At 37.6% G+C, this 19,449-nt stretch overlaps 1 protein-coding gene across 1 annotated transcript in view; it reads right to left on the bottom strand.

The window, feature by feature from the left end:
• Positions 1-18,497, bottom strand: part of pik3cb (phosphatidylinositol-4,5-bisphosphate 3-kinase, catalytic subunit beta) — a 117,320-nt gene extending 98,823 nt beyond the window's left edge. The window contains exon 1 of the mRNA XM_059332038.1: positions 18,188-18,497. The gene's annotated coding sequence lies outside the window, so the exon portion shown is untranslated. The remainder of the gene's footprint in view (positions 1-18,187) is intronic.
• Positions 18,498-19,449: the final 952 nt, after the last annotated feature.

Below are 19,449 nucleotides of genomic sequence, written 5' to 3'. Positions count from 1 at the left end.
ATGTAATGTAATGTAAAAACGCCCTGAACCAGCTTGGGACTCTGAGGGTTAAGGAGCCTGTGATGACTACTGCACCATGTTTGCATGCAACTAAAGCCATTCACTAAATTGGGGTTGTTTCTGAGAGGATAATAGCAGTGGGGAAAGCATTCCCAGCACAATGCACAGAGTAGTGGACGGTGACGTCAGCTCAGAGCACCATGCTTATCTAGTGTGGTTTCTTACGCTGAAGGGATTAGAGTAGTGCTCACACACTCCGGCTGACCAAACACACTACGGTTGTCTCAGAGCCTCCCCCAAATTCCCGTCACTCTTATCACTGCATAAACACCACAGAGAGAATCTAACTTTGATATGACTTTCTCTGTCCCACATGCACACCCTTCCTCCTCTCCACCCATCCTCTGCTGCAGGAATGTGAGGAATGCTCAATCCTAAAAACTCCCTCTCTCCCTCTCTCTCTCTCTCTCTTGCTCCCTCACCTTGTCTGCCAATATGCCCCGGCCTTTATTTCTCCTGCAGTGGTCATGTGGGTCAGTCAGCCTGAGGGAAGCATGCTTTCACTCCTTAGCAGTCTCATAAATATCCTTTCTTTTCTTACAACCTTCAGGCCATAAAGGAGCTGAGAGCTCCGATTGTAAACAGGTGGTTTGTCACAGTCACACCCCGGAGGGTTGAATCATAAAGCAAATGTCCTGAAGAGAGACACACCATTGTCTTCTTACTGTACCTGTGACTTAATGATCCCACCCTGTTTGCCAGGGGTGTCAAACTCTGGCCCGCCAAATATTGTACTATAAAAGCTGACCTGGAGCGGATTCAACTTTTCCACTTTGGAAGGTGGTTTCAGATTTTTGCGTTTTTAAGCCCCAAAAACGAAAGGCACTTCCGATAAAATATTTTGTCGTTTTTACCCGCAAGCGTCCTCGTGTAAACGGGGCCTCAGTATGATAATAAGAAATGCCACATTTGTTCTGTTTTGTCTAGTCTTAAAATCTGTTGCAGGCATAGTTTGGGTAATAACAGTAGAGCTGTGAATTGTTTATGTCACACCATAAAACACACTCATAAAAATGAGCAGACATGCTAACAAGTTGTTAGTTGACTGTTTTCTTTTCTTTTTTCCCATTATATATATATGTGCATATGCATTGATTGCGCTCCTTGTAGTATTTTTTTTTTAATCATACAAAATTTGGCTTTGGGCACATTTAACTGTTTTTTTTTCCAAGCCAATGGACATTCACTTGCGGGCATAAATGGGTTAATATACTGAGTTTTAGCATACTGTTTTCTGATTGGTTGCATGTCCGTCGCTATTCTTAGCATTTTATTTTATATAAAATGATCCTTAATAAACACAAGCAAATGCTGACACAATCACTGTGTGTGAGGTGATCAAGGTGAGCCAGCAAACAAGGTTATTCTGTGGTGCTTTTTGTCATTTTATTTTGAAAGTTTGCCCCTGAAGAGGTCAGACTGAATTAAGGTATGACGTTATGAAAATGGAGGCACCACCCGAGCCTAGCTGATGCAATAAAAAGGAAAATTTGTATGACTAAACTAATTTACATCTACTTTTGCACAAGAGGTCAACAACTGAAAAACTGGTCCACTGAGACGGATCTCACGTAATCTCCAAGTCAAGTAAAGACGATTAATGAGCTGAAAACATGCAGCAGGAATGCACCAGGGTACTGTTCATGTACTCCTCTGAAGGGCCGTTACGTTTGACCATGCGTCATCACTGCCTCACCGTAAACAAAAGAGCACTGTCTGTCCATTTCTAAAAACAATACACACCCACTCATTAGCACAGTGGGATGTTTATAACCCTCCATCACACACACACACTGCAAAAAAAGCCAACTTTTTTAGTTTTTTGGCCTAAAACAGTGATTTAAGTTGGTAAATTATTGACATTTAGGGCAATAATGTAAGTTAGCACAACAAAGGAAGCCAGTTGTCTGCTCAAAAACAAGTTGGTGAGTTGTTGTTACTTATATCTTTAAGTTGGGGTTCACAACAAGGGACAATAGTTCTGATAACTCTTATTTCTTTGTTGGGAAATGCAGGAAAGCGGTGAAATTCGTAAATTTTTCTTTTCATGTCTGTCATTTTGTTTCTTTTTTTAGTCATTTTGTGTCTTTTGGTGTCTTTTTTGTCATTTTGTGTCTTTTTTTGGTCATTTTGTTTCTTTTTTAGTCCTTTAGTCCAACATAAAATGTGATTTTGAATCTTTTTTTTTACTTTCAAAACACTATCGTGCTCAATAAAGAATTTTAAATGTTGCAAATGTGCATTAACTTCAGAGTACACTGAGACATTAAACTGCATCATTTTCAATTAAATTCTGGAAAAGTTGGTGTGTTCTAAAACTTTTGACCAGTAGTGTACCATGATGTCACAAAGACACAATTACCCTAAAAATAGCAGGATAATTCAGTCTAAATTACAGTTTTTGCTGATATTCACATTTAAATTTACAGTAGAAAACCCACTCATTTTACCGTAAATTAAACAGATTATTTTTCACAGTGTATGAAGTCTTTCAATCTATGCATCTGTGTGTTGAGTCTGTCTGATGGCCTTTTCTTCCCCTGCTCTCCCTTTATTTAGCACTTGCTTCACTCTCTATTTTTAGGCGCCATTGTGAGGCTGCCCTTAGGTGGGTGGAGTGAGACTGTGTATTCTCAAAAAGGTCCCGTCGGACGCTGTAAATCAGTTACCTTCCGGCAGCTGCCTGACTGAGCAAAGGTCTTTCTCAGTCTGGGGTATATAGCACTGCACACACACACACACACACACACACACACACACACACACGAACACACACACAGACAAGCACAACCCAAGACAAAGAGGTCAAACCGTAATTACAACACAGACACAATGAGGGAAGTTGGCTGATGTCAGTCATATGTCATATAGTTTTACAGGAAGAAGTGAGAGACAGAGATAAACTCTTATCACTGTCCAGACTTGTGGGCTGAATGACATCATGAGGACAGTGTGGAAGTGGACAACACACCTTTTGCGAGACAAACAGACACAGTTTTCAGCACGAAACAAGACAGAAATATGAGAGTAAACCTCACACTCAATGCTCTCCATCTACACACTGCAAAAAAAGCCAACTTGTATTTTTTGGCCTAAAACAGTGATTTAAGTTGGTAAAACTTGGAAATATAAATTATTGACATTTAGGGCAATAATGTAAGTTAGCACAACAAAGGAAGCCAGTTGTCTGCTCAATAACAAGTTGGTGAGTTGTTGTTACTTATATCTTTAAGTTGGGGTTCACAACAAGGGACAATAGTTCTGATAACTCTTATTTCTTTGTTGGGAAATGCGGGAAAGCGGTGAAATTTGGTCATTAGCGAAAGCTAGCGGCTAATTGATGCTAGCGGCTAACTGATGCTAGCGGCACTGCTTGTTACAGCTACAAGAGTAGCCATTAGCGTATCAATGCTAACTCAAAATTGTGGTTGCAACATTAGCTAACATTTCATAGCGGCGTTACAATCGTGCCAATTCAGCACATTGCAGAATTTAGCAGAAGTAAGGATTAAAAGTTATTACAATGTAAAATTGAAATTTAGTACAACTTACAGTTGAGTTGACAAAAATCTGAATTCAGAGTTGAGCAGACTCAAAAACAAAACTTGAAATATTTAGTTTAATTGTCCAATTTAAAATTTTATCGAAGTTTGTTGCCTTGAAATTTTGAGTTCACCCAACTGTTCTTTTTTTGCAGTGCACTGCTTAATGTCTCTTCCAGTGTGTTTAATTAATGTTTTATTATCAGTGATTTCCAAATGTCACATTTCTACGGTGGCCCTGAGAGCTCACAGCGCTGCAACTTAAGAAAACACATGCAAATACACAAAACACAAGCAAATTGAGAAAACGGCTTCATCAATTTGACAACACAAGCGTCTAGCAAACGCGCTGCAAATAGACCGTTATAACATTATAACGTGAAATTATCACGTCATTTTATGATAATGATATTTTCATGTTATAACACAGGGATGGGCAACTGGAGGCCCGGGGGCCACATACGGCCCGCACCCTCATTTGAAGTGGCCCTCAGTACAACTACATGCATTTGAGCATGAAATCTTAAAAGTGCATTGTAAAAATGCACAAAATTACTTCTTGCAATTAATTTTGGTCTGCTGTTCTTGCACTGAAAACAATAAGTGGTTATTTTTTAATTGCTTCAAACCTTTTGTATTTCTATTTATACTGTTATACATGCATTTGAGCATGAAATATGTTAAGTTACTGCACTGTACACATATTTAAAATTGCAGTTTCATCATATCTGGTTAAGTGCACGGTCCTATATGTGGCCCTGTGGTGGTGTTGATGAAAAATTGTGGCCCCCTCCAGCATTTAAGCTGCCCATCCCTGTTATAACATGACAGTGTTAGCCCGCTAGCATTAGCCCGCTAGCCTGTATCAATTACATTGCAGTTAAACAAATCAAACAGTTTAACAAAAAAATGTAATTTTTAAATGAATATTTCATAGAGTACATTCTAATACAAGAAATTTAATTTAAGGCCATCTAAAATAATCAGAAAAGTTATTTTTAGAACCAAGAGTAAAAATTATCTTGATATAAATAAAAACTGAAAATATATAATTCTTCTTCTTCTCTTTCTTTTCCTTAATGAAAGAATTAATTGAATAAGCAAACAATTAAAAATTAATATCTTATTTACTTATTTATTTTTTCTTTTGGCATTGCTTCTTGTAAAAAATGCATAAATGTGGCAGGATGAATTGAATATGTGATGAAGCTGTTAATATTTGTAATTTCATAACCTGCAATAAAGTAATAAAAAAAAAAGAAAATATATAATTATATGTGTGCATGCATGTTGTCTGTCAAACTGTCCAATTAGCCATTTTCTCTTTGATAGTTTGTTTAGCTTCAGTGGTTTGTCAAATTGTCATATTTTGGTCAAAATCACTTTATTCTACAGGTCTCTTTTAAAAACATCGACAAAAATAGATTGTTTGGAAAAACCACATCCTGTTAAAAAACATTAAATTCTGCTTTCCAAATTTCCAATTCCTTATTTTCATGATTTATGTCAGTTGTTCCTTCCACAGAGCTGCAGGACTTGTATATTGCAGTGACACACAAGGCCACAGTGACTCATAAATCAACATGTTTATATAAATAACTCTATAAGCGGTTATGTATGGCTATGTGGGCGGAGGATAAGACGGCAGCATGTGAACTTCCATTGCACTTCTGCATGTATGCAGCTCATACGGAGGCATCACAAGGCTCGACGTGTGCTCCGACAGAATGTGTGTGGGACAGAGTGTGTGTGTGTGTGTGTGTGCGTCATCAGCAGTTGCAGACAGGGACCGGTGCTGTGAGCGAGCGTTGCCATGGAGACGTGAAGCTGAGGTTTTGCCCTCTCGGGTTACGGCGTGGAGGCTCGAGCCCCCTCGGGTGGCAGCGTAACCTCCAGATATCTTTACATCTCGGGTCGCCGCGGTTACTGCGTCAAGCTACCGTATCCGCGGAGACGATGGAATAACCACGGCAACCACAGCTGTCGTATCACAGACAGCTGCTTCTGTTCTTGGAAAGTTTTAATATACACTACCGGTCAAAAGTTTTAGAACACCCCAATTTTTCCAGTTTTTTATTGAAATTCAAGCAGTTCAAGTCAAATGAACAGCTTGAAAGGGTCCAAAGGTAAGTGGTGAACTGCCAGAGGTAAATAAAAAAAGGTAAGCTTAACCAAAACTGGAAAATAATGTACATTTCAGAATTATACAAGTAGGCCTTTTTCAGGGAACAAGAAATGGGTTAACAACTTAACTCTATGGAGTCTTGGGCTATTTTGTCCATTTTTGAATTCTTTTCATGTCTTTGTAAGTCACTTTGTGTCTTTTTGTGTCTTTTTTTGTAATTTTGTGTCTTTTTTTGGTCATTTTGTGTCTTTTTTAGTCCTTTAGTCCAACATAAAATGTGATTTTGAATCTTTTTTTTACTTTCAAAACACTATCATGCTCAATAAAGAATTTTAAATGTGCATTAATTTCGGAGTACACAGAGACATTAAACTGCATCATTTTCAATTAAATTCTGGAAAAGTTGGTGTGTTCTAAAACTTTTGACCAGTAGTGTATATATAATTTAAATATAATAGGTGGTGAACTACAGTGGGCTGGTTTGTCTCATTTCCCATCTTCTTATGTTAAGGGAGACATGGGAAATAAAAATGAGAAATGACAATTCATATTTTACAGGCATATTTTGAAGAAAACAATCTGTTTTTCACTTGAAAAAAATACAAATAAAAAATACAACATGCAATTAAAAGTTTTTGTGTTTTGATTCCCAAACAGATATGGATTGAACGGAGGACACACAGATTATCCTGCCATGTCATCTGCACTCTACTCACTGTGCATGCTCCCAGTTTGTTGTGACCGTGCTACAAGTGAATGTGTGGAATGCGTCCTGACAGCAGATGCTAAACTAGGAGCCCGGGGAGAAAATTAATTGATTCACAGTGCATTAAAAAAAAAAAAGCCACACAGAGCTTGTTAATAAAAGGGGAGCCCTCCTGTCATCAGCAGCCCCGGGACGAAGCAGCTCTAATGGATGCTCCATTAACATTTATTTTACCCAAAAGCTAAGCTCAGTCACTTTAACACACACAATATACACTACCGGTCAAAAGTTTTAGAACACCCCAATTTTTCCATTTTTTTTATTGAAAATCAAGCAGTTTAAGTCAAATGAACAGCTTGAAAGGGTCCAAAGGTAAGTGGTGAACTGCCAGAGGTAAATAAAAAAAGGTAAGCTTAACCAAAACTGAAAAATAATGTACATTTCAGAATTATACAAGTAGGCCTTTTTCAGGGAACAAGAAATGGGTTAACAACTTAACTCTATGGAGTCTTGGGCTATTTTGTTCATTCTTGAATTCTTTCATGTCTTTGTAAGTCATTTTGTGTCTTTTTTTGGTCATTTTGTGTCTTTTGGTGTCTTTTTTTGTCATTTTGTGTCTTTTTTTGGTCATTTTGTGTCTTTTTTTAATCATTTTGTGTCTTTTGGTGTCTTTTTTGTCATTTTGTGTCTTTTTTTAGTCCTTTAATCAAACATAAAATGTGATTTTGAATCTTTTTTTTTTTACTTTCAAAACACTATCATGCTCAATAAAGAATTTTAAAATGTTGCAAATGTGCATTAATTTCAGAGTACACTGTGACATTAAACTGCATCATTTTCAATTAAATTCTGGAAAAGTTGGTGTGTTCTAAAACTTTTGACCAGTAGTGTACATACAACTGAATTACACTGACAACATTGCATGTGAAGGTTTCCCTTTTATATGAAAGGTATTCAGATTAAAGACAAGACAGAAATAATTTAGCTGCATTTTTTATGACCAAAATCCCAGACAGGCAATCTTTAGTCTCATATGACAAAATCAATATCATTATCCCAGCTATAGATAGCAATATGAAATGTGATGACAGACACTCCTCTCATTAGACGGGCCACAAATATAGACGGTGATAATATCCAGCCTGTGAATTCTGTTTAGAACATGATTTAATTTCCTGTGCTGCTGACATGCTGCTCCTGCATATGAAACAGATGGGCAATTGCATTTCGCGGGAGTTGTATCTTGTATGATGTCGCGTGATGGATAAAATTGTTCGATTGATTAGTGTAGCCAAGTTATAGCCGAGATGTCCCCATGTTTTCATACAACCATTGCCAAGCCTGGTGCAGGGGGTTTACTACTGCAGCCCTCCTGACAGGCTGCCAGCCTGACCAGTAAAAATAAAATAAATAAAAATAAATTTGAAAACTGCGCTCCAGGCCGCAAATTCCACTCTACAGAAATAATTTATACATAGAAACGTAGGAAAATTAGTCTTCTCGCTCACAATCCTCTGGTAAAGCTGTCAGAGTTATAGTTTGGGCGTACGACGCAGAGATGCGCCACCAACACGCACCAACAGCCTCATTGGCTCCCATATTAAAAACGCAGGAAGATTTCTGAAAAAGGGAGATGGAACAGTTTTTTTAGATCACTCTAACAAAGCTATTTTTTCATTTTTCTTAAAAAAAAAAACATATGTAGACGTTCAGGAAGAACTCAGGACGCTCAAAGTGAAGTCGGATCAATGATAGGTATTATGGTTTTGCCAAAAATGCTTTCTGTTCGAGGCCAGAAATTCCAGTCTGTCCAACTCTGCTGTCACTGTGCTGGACCAGGTGTCAGTTAATTCTGTTGATTGCTTTGATCTTTGATGTGATTACAGTTACAGATACACATGCGCGTAAGCGTGCGCACTCCTCACACATGCTTCAAACACACGTAACTATGTGATTTTAATCACACACACACACACACACACACACACACACACACACACACACACACACACACACACACACACACACACACACACACACACACACACACACACACACACACACACACACACACACACACACACACACACACACACACACTCACTTTCTAGTTGGTAATTGCAGCCCTGGTCAGGAGTGTGTTCCACAGCTGATCCTAACAAGAGGAGTTAGGAAAGTGCACTGATTATTTCACCTCTTTGTGTATAATTAACTAGACTAAATGTAATCAAATGTTGATTCTCCTGCCTGCATGTTGACCTTCTGCTGCTGTAACTGGACATTGCACCTCACATGCTGATATTTGTCTGTTGATAATCTAAATATCATCATCACCGACTGTCTTGACTGCCTGATTCGGTCGATTATCAAGAAATGGACAAGTTGGATAAGATAATGGGTTTGAACCTTTTTTAGTGGGAAGTAAGGATGGAAATAGTTAATCGATGATCGATTAATGGTGGTTAAGAATTTAGTCGATCACGTGGAATTTTTATTCCATCTGTGTATTTTTTAATATTAAGTTCTGCGGCTGTACGTCAATAAGCCATTGAGCTGAGAAATACGTTGGATAAAGATACAAATTTTAAAACTGAAAGTTGCAATAACAACTAGAAAATTTCCTCTGGGGAAATTCTGAAAGGGCCACGGGGGCTACTGCCGGTGTGTGTACACTATGATGAGATTCTTCAGAGATTTCAAACTATGCCCTTTAACCTCAATGTGTGTGTGTGTGTGTGTGTGTGTGTGTGTGTGAGAAACGTGTATCTGGAGGAGTCATTGAACAGGGATTGATAAAAACTATATGACCTATCGAAACGTGGATTAATACACCGATACACAAGACTTGTGTCTACTGTTTAAAGTTTAAATGGAGTCTCTAGGTGAAATTATGCCGGAGAAGTAGACGTTTAAAAATCTCCAATTATTGTTCTTTTTCGCTCATTTTTTTTCGGCCGTCCCATTCATTTCAATGCAAAATTTTGGGCAGTTTTTCGCGACTTAGGTTGCGAAAAATTCGTATTCTGTAGAGAAAAGTAATAGCACACCGATCCCGATCAAACCGCATGTTTTGACACAGAAATAAGAGTATTTATTTGAGCAAAACTAGTTTTCTGTATCAAACCTTGCCATCATGAATTACTGAGTTTTATTTGATCTAAAACTTATTTGAACACAAAAAAAATGTAAATATGAAGATTACTGTGAAAACTAACCTCATGCCTCTAAAACATGAAACATTGAACTCCTTGACGTTATTGTTACAGTTTAATCTCAGTTGAGTTAGTTTTACGATCGACAGGATCAAGTCTCTTTTCATCCTTTCAAAATAAAAGCGTCCGTTATCAAAACAGGCTTTTGCATAGTATTGTATATATGTATATATACATCTTTTATTTTTCCATGTATCCATGCAGCGATTATTTGATTCATTGATCGTTAACGTTATAGATAATGGCGTTGGCAGGTTTCTTCCAAACGCCCATCCCTAGTGGGAAGACATTTATAGTTTGTCTTTTGGGTTTAATATTCTGACAGAAGAACTGCAATGCTGTTTATTGGCAAAATTTCAAGGCAAAGATGCCAAAGAACACGAGTCTGTGTCGCCTCATGTTGAGGCAGTCTGCACTTCCTGCATGCATGCATAAGTGATTGCTCGGATGCTGTTGAGCCTGTTGGAGAGTCTGTTTTTCTTCAAATTTCATTCACAATTGGTAAGCAGAAAGCGAGAGTATATTTGCTTGTACCGCAGAAACATTAACTTCCCACTGGTTCCGCGGAAGGATGCTGCTGTCAGGAACCCAGGGTTGATTTGTGGCATTTACACTGAAATGTGTCTCTGACCACATCTGCATCTGCTGCATCTTACTTCTTTTTACAGTCGGATTTAATGTGTTTCTGCTCTGTGCACAAATTAAATGGATTAAAAAGGGAGCCATTAGTTCATTATATTACAGTGTATACTCCATCATCAAACATTTAAGCTCTCTCTCTCTCTGTCTTTTCACTGCTCCATCTGTGGCTTTTCTTTCTCTCTTCGTTACGTCTCTCCTGCTGTCTTCCCAGCATTCCTCGGCAGGTCCCGGCCTGCTGTGCTGCAAAGTGAAGAATTCCAACAAGCTGCTCTCACCTCACACTCTGTCATATCTCTTGCTATGGCAATTTCCATTCTATGCACAGTTTTATAACAAGCAGTAAAGGTACAGTTTGCACCAAGGTTATTATAGTTAACGAAAACTAACGAAATAACGAAAACTAGAATTGAAAACACATTTTCGTTAACTGAAATAAAAATAAAAACGAGAGTTTTTAAAAAACGATAACTAACAAACTGTATTTTGTGGTTACAAAACTAACTAAAACTAACTAAAATTAGAGTGAAAATGTCCTTAGTTTTCGTCTTTGTCAACTTTTTTCATCCGTAAACCTTTTTGGTTGGTATGAAATCTATTTCATCTATCTGGTTTTATGACTTAATAAACTTATTGGGGCTGAGATGGATCAGACAAAGGAAATAAAGGAAACATTTACTGTGACCTTATTGAATCTGGCACCCAACAAATACCCCATTACAAAAAAACTAAAACTAACACTAAAACTAATAAAAGCTAAACTAAAACTAAGCATTTTCCAAAAAATAAAACTAATCAAAACTAGCAAACTCACAGTAAAGACTAAGTAAAACTAACTGAATTTGAAAACAAAAATTGACAACGAAATTAAAACAAAACTATTATAACCTTGGTTTGCACAATACTGAATGTTCCCCTAGTGCTGCTAGTTGATGAGATTGTGCAGCTCAAAATACACAATTGTTATCATGTAAGCTAGCAGAGAAAGTGGGAAAGCCAGCTTGTACACACGCGCAGAAAAAACATCAACCGACTCCCTTTCATGCTACTCTTTGAAAGGATATTATGCAAGACTTTCACTGTAATGAGTGGTGATTACTTTAAAAGTATAACAGCAGGAAGTGTGAGGGGGCATAGAGACATACAGCGACAGGAGAAAAGAGAAGATAATGGGGATAGTAGAAATAATGAGTGACAACTGTTGCAACACACACCGTGTGGTGTTTCACTCCAAACAAAAGACGCTGATAATAGAACTCAGGTTGCAAAATTGGGTCTTTATGTAGGCGTTCCTTTCAACGTGTTAGTTAAACAGATGCATTGAAAAACACTAATGCTTTTCTGCTGTTAAGTCTCTGTGCGGTTCAATAACGCTGCCTTTCAGAGCTCCAGCAACATTTAGCCAATATTCTCTAACACAGCAGGTGAGATCAGTGAGACACACATTCAGAAAGTAGAAGAAACTATTAGTTCAGTGCACACAAAGCCAGTCAGACACTGTGCACCAACACTTATTGTCACCTGTCACGTGCATACTGCTGCTTACTTATTAGAGGTGTGAATCAGCGTATACAATTTTATCCCCAAACTTGAGTCATGATACAATATTCTTGCGATTTTAATCATTTTTGCGCTTTGGTGAGTATTGTGATACAATATATTGTGATTTAACTGTTTCACTCCATTTTGTGTCCACAAAAATTCAATTCAAATCAAGAATTGTTTTGTCAAATAAGAGAAAATTCTCAGTCTATTCATCTCACTTCAGTCTTTTTATTTCTCCACAATGAGAGTCAAACCCACAGACTGACCAACAAAGTATTCAGTCAAACTGAACTGAACTGATATCAAACATCTTTGCAGCGTTATTTTGACAACTTCCCAAAGTTGACCCAAGGCAGAAAGTACCTGCCTTGGGTCGGTAGGTACTTTCTGAGGTGCTACTGACTAGTCGACTGATTGGATATGGTTGGGGCGGCGACTTTGCGCATGCATGATTCATTTGCAAGTTGGATGCTGAGGGGTTAACATCTCCTGCTCTGACTGCAGCTGGGAGAGACTGCTGCGGGAGAACTGGGCCGCTTGTGAGTGCTTTGGGACGGCGCCTGCTACTTGTTAAGACAGGGGTGTCAAACTCAAATACACAATGGGCCAAAATTTAAAACTTGAATAAAATCGCGGGCCAACATTGAACAAATAAACCTTTTAATATATACCAAACATGTTTTGCTTTAACATTAAATATGGAACCAGCAACGCTTATAAACATACAATATATAACTAAATAGTGCAGACATGTAAAATCAAATTTCAAATAAAAAACACATCAATGTCATTAATTTATTAAATAAAAATTAAATAAAAATCGTATGCCTCTTTTCTATTTGCATCCTTCTGATTTAAACATCAAAATAAACTTTTTAACTTTTTAATAAATTCTGCCTTTCTTTTCTCCATTTTTGGGAAGGGGTAGCTGGGAGACAGCTCTAGCTTGAGGTTGCTATGACGACTGTCACAGAGGAGCGTTTCTGGGTCCTGTCCTGATTGACGCGCCAAAACAACAGCAGGGCATTGTGGGATTTGTAGTATTAGCAGTAAATGCGCCGTATAATACTGGCAGGTCAGCTTTTATAGTACAATAATAAGATAATAATTTGGTATTGCCTCGCAATAAAAAAAGCGATTAACGACAAATCTAGCGACTTTTTCTGGTGTTATTGGAGACTTTTGCAGACTTGTTCCTACTCTTCTTAACACAGGGGTGTCAAACTCTGGCCCGCGGGCCAAATTTGGCCCGCAGTGATATTTTATTTGGCCCTCGGGCCAGAGTTTGACACCCCTGTGTTAAGAAGAGTAGGAACAAGTCTGCAAAAGTCTCCAATAACACCAGAAAAAGTCGCTAGATTTGTCGTTAATCGCTTTTTTTTTTTAAAAGAGCCGCTAGTGGGGTCTGAATAGTCTCTAAATATAGCGACAAAGTCACTAAGTTTGCAACACTGCTTGCTGCGTTGGTCTGTTGTAACATTGGAACTCTGTTGGTTAGCTGCTACAAAAGTACCTGTATGGGAACAGAGACTAGTGGAAACACAGCTAATGTCTTGCTGTGTACTCCAGTATTGCATCTGATGTGAAACAATGATTTTCTCACATCTGTCACCCAGTATGGCTCCTTAAAAGTTGATATTCAGCATTTTTTACCTCACAGTCATTGTTTCATTTGAAATCCAACATGGTGGAGCAAAGCCAAAGCTGTGAAGAATATACCTCTGTCCAAACATGTCCAGAGTGTACTGAACACCCTGCTGGTCTGCTTTATGCTGAGACCTGATGAGGCCTCCATGCTTTGAGCTTTAACCCTGTAATAGTCTAGACGGAACTGTCCAAAAAGTGAAAGTGAGGAGCATTTATGGGTACAAGTCAGGAACCGGCCTACTTTACTTATTTCAAGGGTGCTGAATCCCAAAAAAATGGTCAGTGTCTTTTTTATGTACATTTATATATATGCAAAATACCAACTTTTAAGGTGAAATTAAGCATTATTTGTGTGGTTTTTTTAAAGCCGACATAAATATTCAATCAATATCACTTTTTAAATGTTCCAGTTGGTATTTTGCATATATATATATATACATAATAAAGGCACTGAGCCTCCACTATATTCTTGCTCTGACCCTAGACTATAGATCTAGAAACTTAATTTCCTCATCTTGATTGCCTACTTACAAAAAAACTAAGGGGAAATGGTCCAATCACTGTGCAAGATGGGCAATTTAGTGGCCATTTGATAAACAAATTAGAAGGTCAAAAACTCAAAATTTCGCTTGGGAACCATTTTTTTTGGACTCAGCACCCTTGAGATCTGTAAGGTAGGCCGGTTCCTGACTTGTACCCATAAATGCTCCTCACTTCTTATAGGAGGCCTTTATTCTGAAATCTGTCTAGACCATGGGTCTCAAACTCGCGGCCCGCGGGCCAATTGCGGCCCTCGTGACGATATTTTGTGGCCCCCAGCTTGATATGAAAGTTTAATGTGAGTTTTATATAAATGGCACTTTACCGTGTTGTGTGTGGAAGGTCCCTTTAATTACTTTTTTGGGTAATTTTGTGTCTTTTTAAATAATTCTGTGTCTTTTCTTGGGTAATTTTGTGTCTTTTTGCGTGTGCAAATTTTGTGTCTTTTTGAAATAATTTTGTGTCTTTTTTAATAAGTTTGTGTCTTTTTATGGTCATTTTGTTTCTTCTTTAAGTAATTTAGTTTTTTTCTGTCATTTTGTGTCTTTTTTGTGTCATTTTGTGTCTTTTTTGTGTCATTTTGTGTCTTTTCAGTCATTTTGTGTCTTTTTTGGTCATTTTGTTTCTTTTTTTTTGTAATTTTGTGTCTTTTTTGGTCATTTTGTGTCTTTTTTTGGTCATTTTGTGTCTTTTTTGGTCATTTTGATACTGCCTCCAGCGGCCCCCAGGTAATTTGAGTTTGAGACCCCTGGTCTAGACTATAACGCTGGGGTTCATTTTCTCTCTGATACAAGATAGACTGAGTTACATAAACCAAAGTACAAATCAGAAGCTTCCCACAGTAAATGGCCTCACTTTACAGTATACTGTTCAACTTTGGGAGGCAGATGACACAGAACAGTGACGTCACCACAGTTGCAAAACTTCTCTTTTTCCTTTTTAGTGGGACGCTTATTTAGAATGCTGCTTTCATCTGGACCCAGTTTCTGGGGAGAGGCCTGCTCTGGGACTAAATCTGGCTTGGAGTAAATAGCTGCATTGTTGGCTGATGTCTGTGGAGTGACTTCAGTTAGTCTTATCAGTGTTCTCCAACTTAACCTCAGAGGGGGCCTGACCACAGACCCCGCCCAGCCAAGGGCAGCCAGCATTGTTGCCTGAACAAAATACCATAATCATCAGCTGGGAAGACAATATTTCAGCGGCAATGCAACAATTATCAGCAAATATTTGCTTTTTTCTTCTCTCCTGTAACATGTAACACACCTGTCACATCCTTGGCTTTCTTTTTTACTTTTTTTACCCTTTTATTTGTCTTTTTTTTTTATCTCTAACTCTGTTTTGGATTGAGCTTTTATTAGGGCCCGAGCAGGCAACATCCTGCGAGGTCCCTATTGTATTTCGAATTATTATTTATTTTTATTTTTATTATTTTTATTATTCTCGTGACAAAATGATCGCATTTTTCACTGCCTGAACATACCCCAAAACTCATGAAACTTTAAATTGTCACACATAGCGAAAAATTTTATAATCTATTGTCATCCTGAATTTTCACCACTAGTTACTATTTTATTTGATTGTTTTACTGTTTTTAGTATTTTATTGTTTTTATTTATACCTATTTGTGTATGATTTATTCTATTTTAATAACTGTACAGCACTTTGGTCAACTGAGGTTGTTTTTAAATGTGCTCTATAAATAAACTTTGACTTGACATTGACTCACACATTAAATTAAATCCTCAAACAACCACCTGGAACTACAAGGTTAGGGGTTGGTGATATGTCATGATCAGGGAATTTATATGTTTTTGGCACAACCTAAATCAAAGACTGGAATATCAATGTGAAGAGCATTAAACCAAATTACTTTTCCCAGGTCTAATGATTGTAGTTGGTCCCCAGTAAACTCCATATTGTAATATTGGCCTTTTTGGCATTTTCTTTAGTTTTCCTTAGTATTTTGTGCTCAACCAGTGAGCTTCAATATTGAATATTTTTGCTAAAAAAAACAAGATGCCCACCAAATACAAGCAAGTAATTCTTCCACAAACTAAACAATGTAAATAATTTATACCACCATATATATCAGTGTGTGTACACAGTTGTACATAAGTACATTTCTAGAAATATAAACTGAGGAAATGATTATACTGGTAAAATAACAGATGGATTACGATAAATGGCAACCGTTTTCCCTTTTTATTTATTTATTTTATTATTATTATATATATATATATATATATATATATATATACACATATATATATATATATTTATTTATTTTTTACTTCCTCCTCTTTCCCCTCTCTCTTTTATTAGTATTTATGTATTTTATCTGTTATGTTTATGTGGTCAGTTTATTCATTTTATATAGACTATGTCTAAATATCTAAACACTGTATAGTCTATTTGGTTTCGTTTTGTGTGACTGTTGTTTGTTCTCAAAATCATACAATTTAAATCTAAGGATGTGTACAACATGTTTAATGTCGACACCAATGCACCCTGATGTAGGTATGTCCCTCTGTGTTTTTTTGTATACACATCAATAAAAATATGAAACACAAAATAACAGATGGAGATGTTTTTTGGGGTTAATTTGGAGAGCTAAATCCTATAAATACAATATAATTTAAATTATAGCCAACCCTGTGAAACCCCAATACAGTGGCTAGGTGCTGTAAACAAACTGTAAGATAAGATATGTACACACACACACACACACACACACACACTCCTGTCAGCTAACCTGCATTAGTTTCATGGCCCTTGTGTTGTCTGATATTATCACCACAGACCTACTGACTGTCTCCACTGACACAGATTGAGCTAAACGTTCCCTTTTTAGGAAAACTCAAAGCCTGAGGATGTGTTCAAGACTTTTGCTTGTCAAACAAATACAATTGAGCACACACAGTCACAGTTTCCCTGCACACAGGTTATAAAACAGCAATGCAAACAGCTGGCACTGATCCATAAATAATATTAGTGAGAAGGAGGAGGATGGCTATGTAGCTAGACATGCTAAAACCTGAATCCAACCCACAACAGTTCTAAAGAAGTGACCCAACTGTCGAGTCACCCAGAAGCAAAATAACGTAAACCGCCTCTTTAAACGTCTTTCATTCTGGTTTTTATTAATATTTAACGATAAAATAAGGCTCAAACTCGATCCATAACTGATTGATTGATGCAGGTTTCTATGAATCAGCACATCAGGAAGCTCTAACAGCTACCAAAGACACACAGTCTGTCCTAAATAACACCAAAAGGTTAATATGGACATGGCAAGAAAAGCTGACTCCATAAATCACTCTGTAAAGTTTCATATCCTCTTTAGATGTGGCTCTGCTGTGAGTCCACTTCTCAACAATACAACAGACACACTATAGTCAGCAGTGACACACTTTTAGAGGCAGTGTGGCCTTTTATAGACTACTTTTAGAGATAAGTGTCTCCTGACAGGGGGACCAGGGGGACCAGGGCCCAGGAGTCAGTAACAAAAAGATCAAGAGGGAGTTTAGAGGACATTTAACATTAAATGACATAACTTTTAATCAAAGTTTCTGCACAGTTCAAGTTTTTAGAGGTTCAAGCCTGTGACGTAGCTGACTAAAATAGATTTTTTTTTAAAGTGCCTCAGTCATTGTAGTCAAAATGTTAACATGTAACACACTTTCAGAGCCAAAAGGTAAAGTTACAGAGGTGCAATCAGTCCGGAACGCTACATTCTGTTCCCGTGGAGGGAACAAACATAACTCAATATGAAAAATAACAAGTTTGTTGTTGTTTCGTCTAGCAGCTAAAGCCACTAAACATGTAGACAGTTTGTAATCGTTAACAAATCCACAGGGTTTCCAGGTATAATTCGGCTAATATTATACAAGGGAACAACTATTATGATATTCAGAAAACTGCAACTTCACGCCACGCATCACAATTAATTTTGCTTTATGGCAATTACAGATAAAATTGCAAATTACAATTGCACCAGATTCATTTTTATCTGAGAAACTACTTTGCTGCAGAAGTTATTAAGTTATGCTGGGTTAAAGGGTAAAGTTTATATAATGCGACACTCAATGGACAGATTGATGAGCGGAGTTCTGCGTGACTCGGCAAAGAGAAAAGTGTTCCGCGCTAAAAATGTGTCCAAGCTGTGTCTTACCTTTAGTCTCTCTCCGGTGTTCGGTGGGTGAAGAATGTCTGTGACGATCCAACAGCTGGAAGTTAATCTCTCTTCACGACAGACTGACTAGTTTCACATACAAGCAGCATGTGTGTGTGTGTGTGTGTGTGTGTGTCATTCGGCCCACAGCTGTGCCACGGCGCGCTGTTTGCGCAGATCTCGCAGGTGGACAGGTCGGAGCGTTGTCTTGCTTCCTGTTTGTTCCAGAAGGTGAAGCTCCTCCACCTCCTCCAACACCACCTCCTCCTGCTGCTGCTGCTGCTGCTGCTTGTCTCTCCGCCTGCTCTCCCTCCGCCACCGCTGTCAAGTCTGAGAGAGACACAAAAAAACAGGACCTCCGCTCAGGACGTTCAAAATAAAACCCTTATTATCAGCAGTGGCGGTTCGAGACCAGTTTTACTGTTGGGGGCTAAGCAGGGGCCAGTGTTTAATCAGAGGGGCATATTAAAAACACCAAAGATGATATTTAAGCATTCAAAACCTTTATTTTAGGTTATTTAAAAATCTAATGCATTTTATCATCATGAACCAGACTTGTGGCTACATATAAACAGTGGTGGAATGTAACTAAGTACATTTGCTCAAGTACTGTACTTAAGTACAATTTTGAGATATTTGTACTTTACTTGAGTATTTCCATTTTATGTTACTTTATACTTCTACTTCACTACATTTTGAGGCAAATATTGTACTTTTTACTGCGCTATATTTAGCTGACAGCTTTAGTTACTTTTCAGTTCAAGATTTAACATAAAAACATAATTAATATGAAATGTTTGCTAATATGTTAACATGTTTTAAATTGAACATCATAGGAGTATATTAATTGTTAAAATGAGCCCTACCTTGAGAAAATTAAAGCGGTCCGTACATAAATGCACCAAAAATAATAACCCAACAATATATTTTTAGAATATATGAAACAATCTGAGTGGGTTCATTCTGCATAATGAGTACTTTTACTTTTGATACTTTAAGTACATTTTTATGCTGATGCTTCTGTACTTTTACTTCAGTAAGTTTTGAATGCAGGACTTTTACTTGTAGTGGAGTAATTTCACAGTGTGGTATTAGTACTTTTACTTAAGTAAGGGATCTGAATACTTTTTCCACCACTGCATATAAAGCCCATTTTCAGAGGCGGTTTTAGACCAATTTTACTGTGGGGGGCCAGTGTTTAATCAGAAGCGCACATTAAAAATGGCAAAATTGATATTTAAGCATCCAAAACCTATTTTAGC

The sequence above is a fragment of the Centropristis striata genome, chromosome 4 (genome assembly GCF_030273125.1).
Source record: "Centropristis striata isolate RG_2023a ecotype Rhode Island chromosome 4, C.striata_1.0, whole genome shotgun sequence".
Taxonomy (NCBI): domain Eukaryota; kingdom Metazoa; phylum Chordata; class Actinopteri; order Perciformes; family Serranidae; genus Centropristis; species Centropristis striata.
This window is presented reverse-complemented; position numbering and strand designations above follow the sequence as displayed.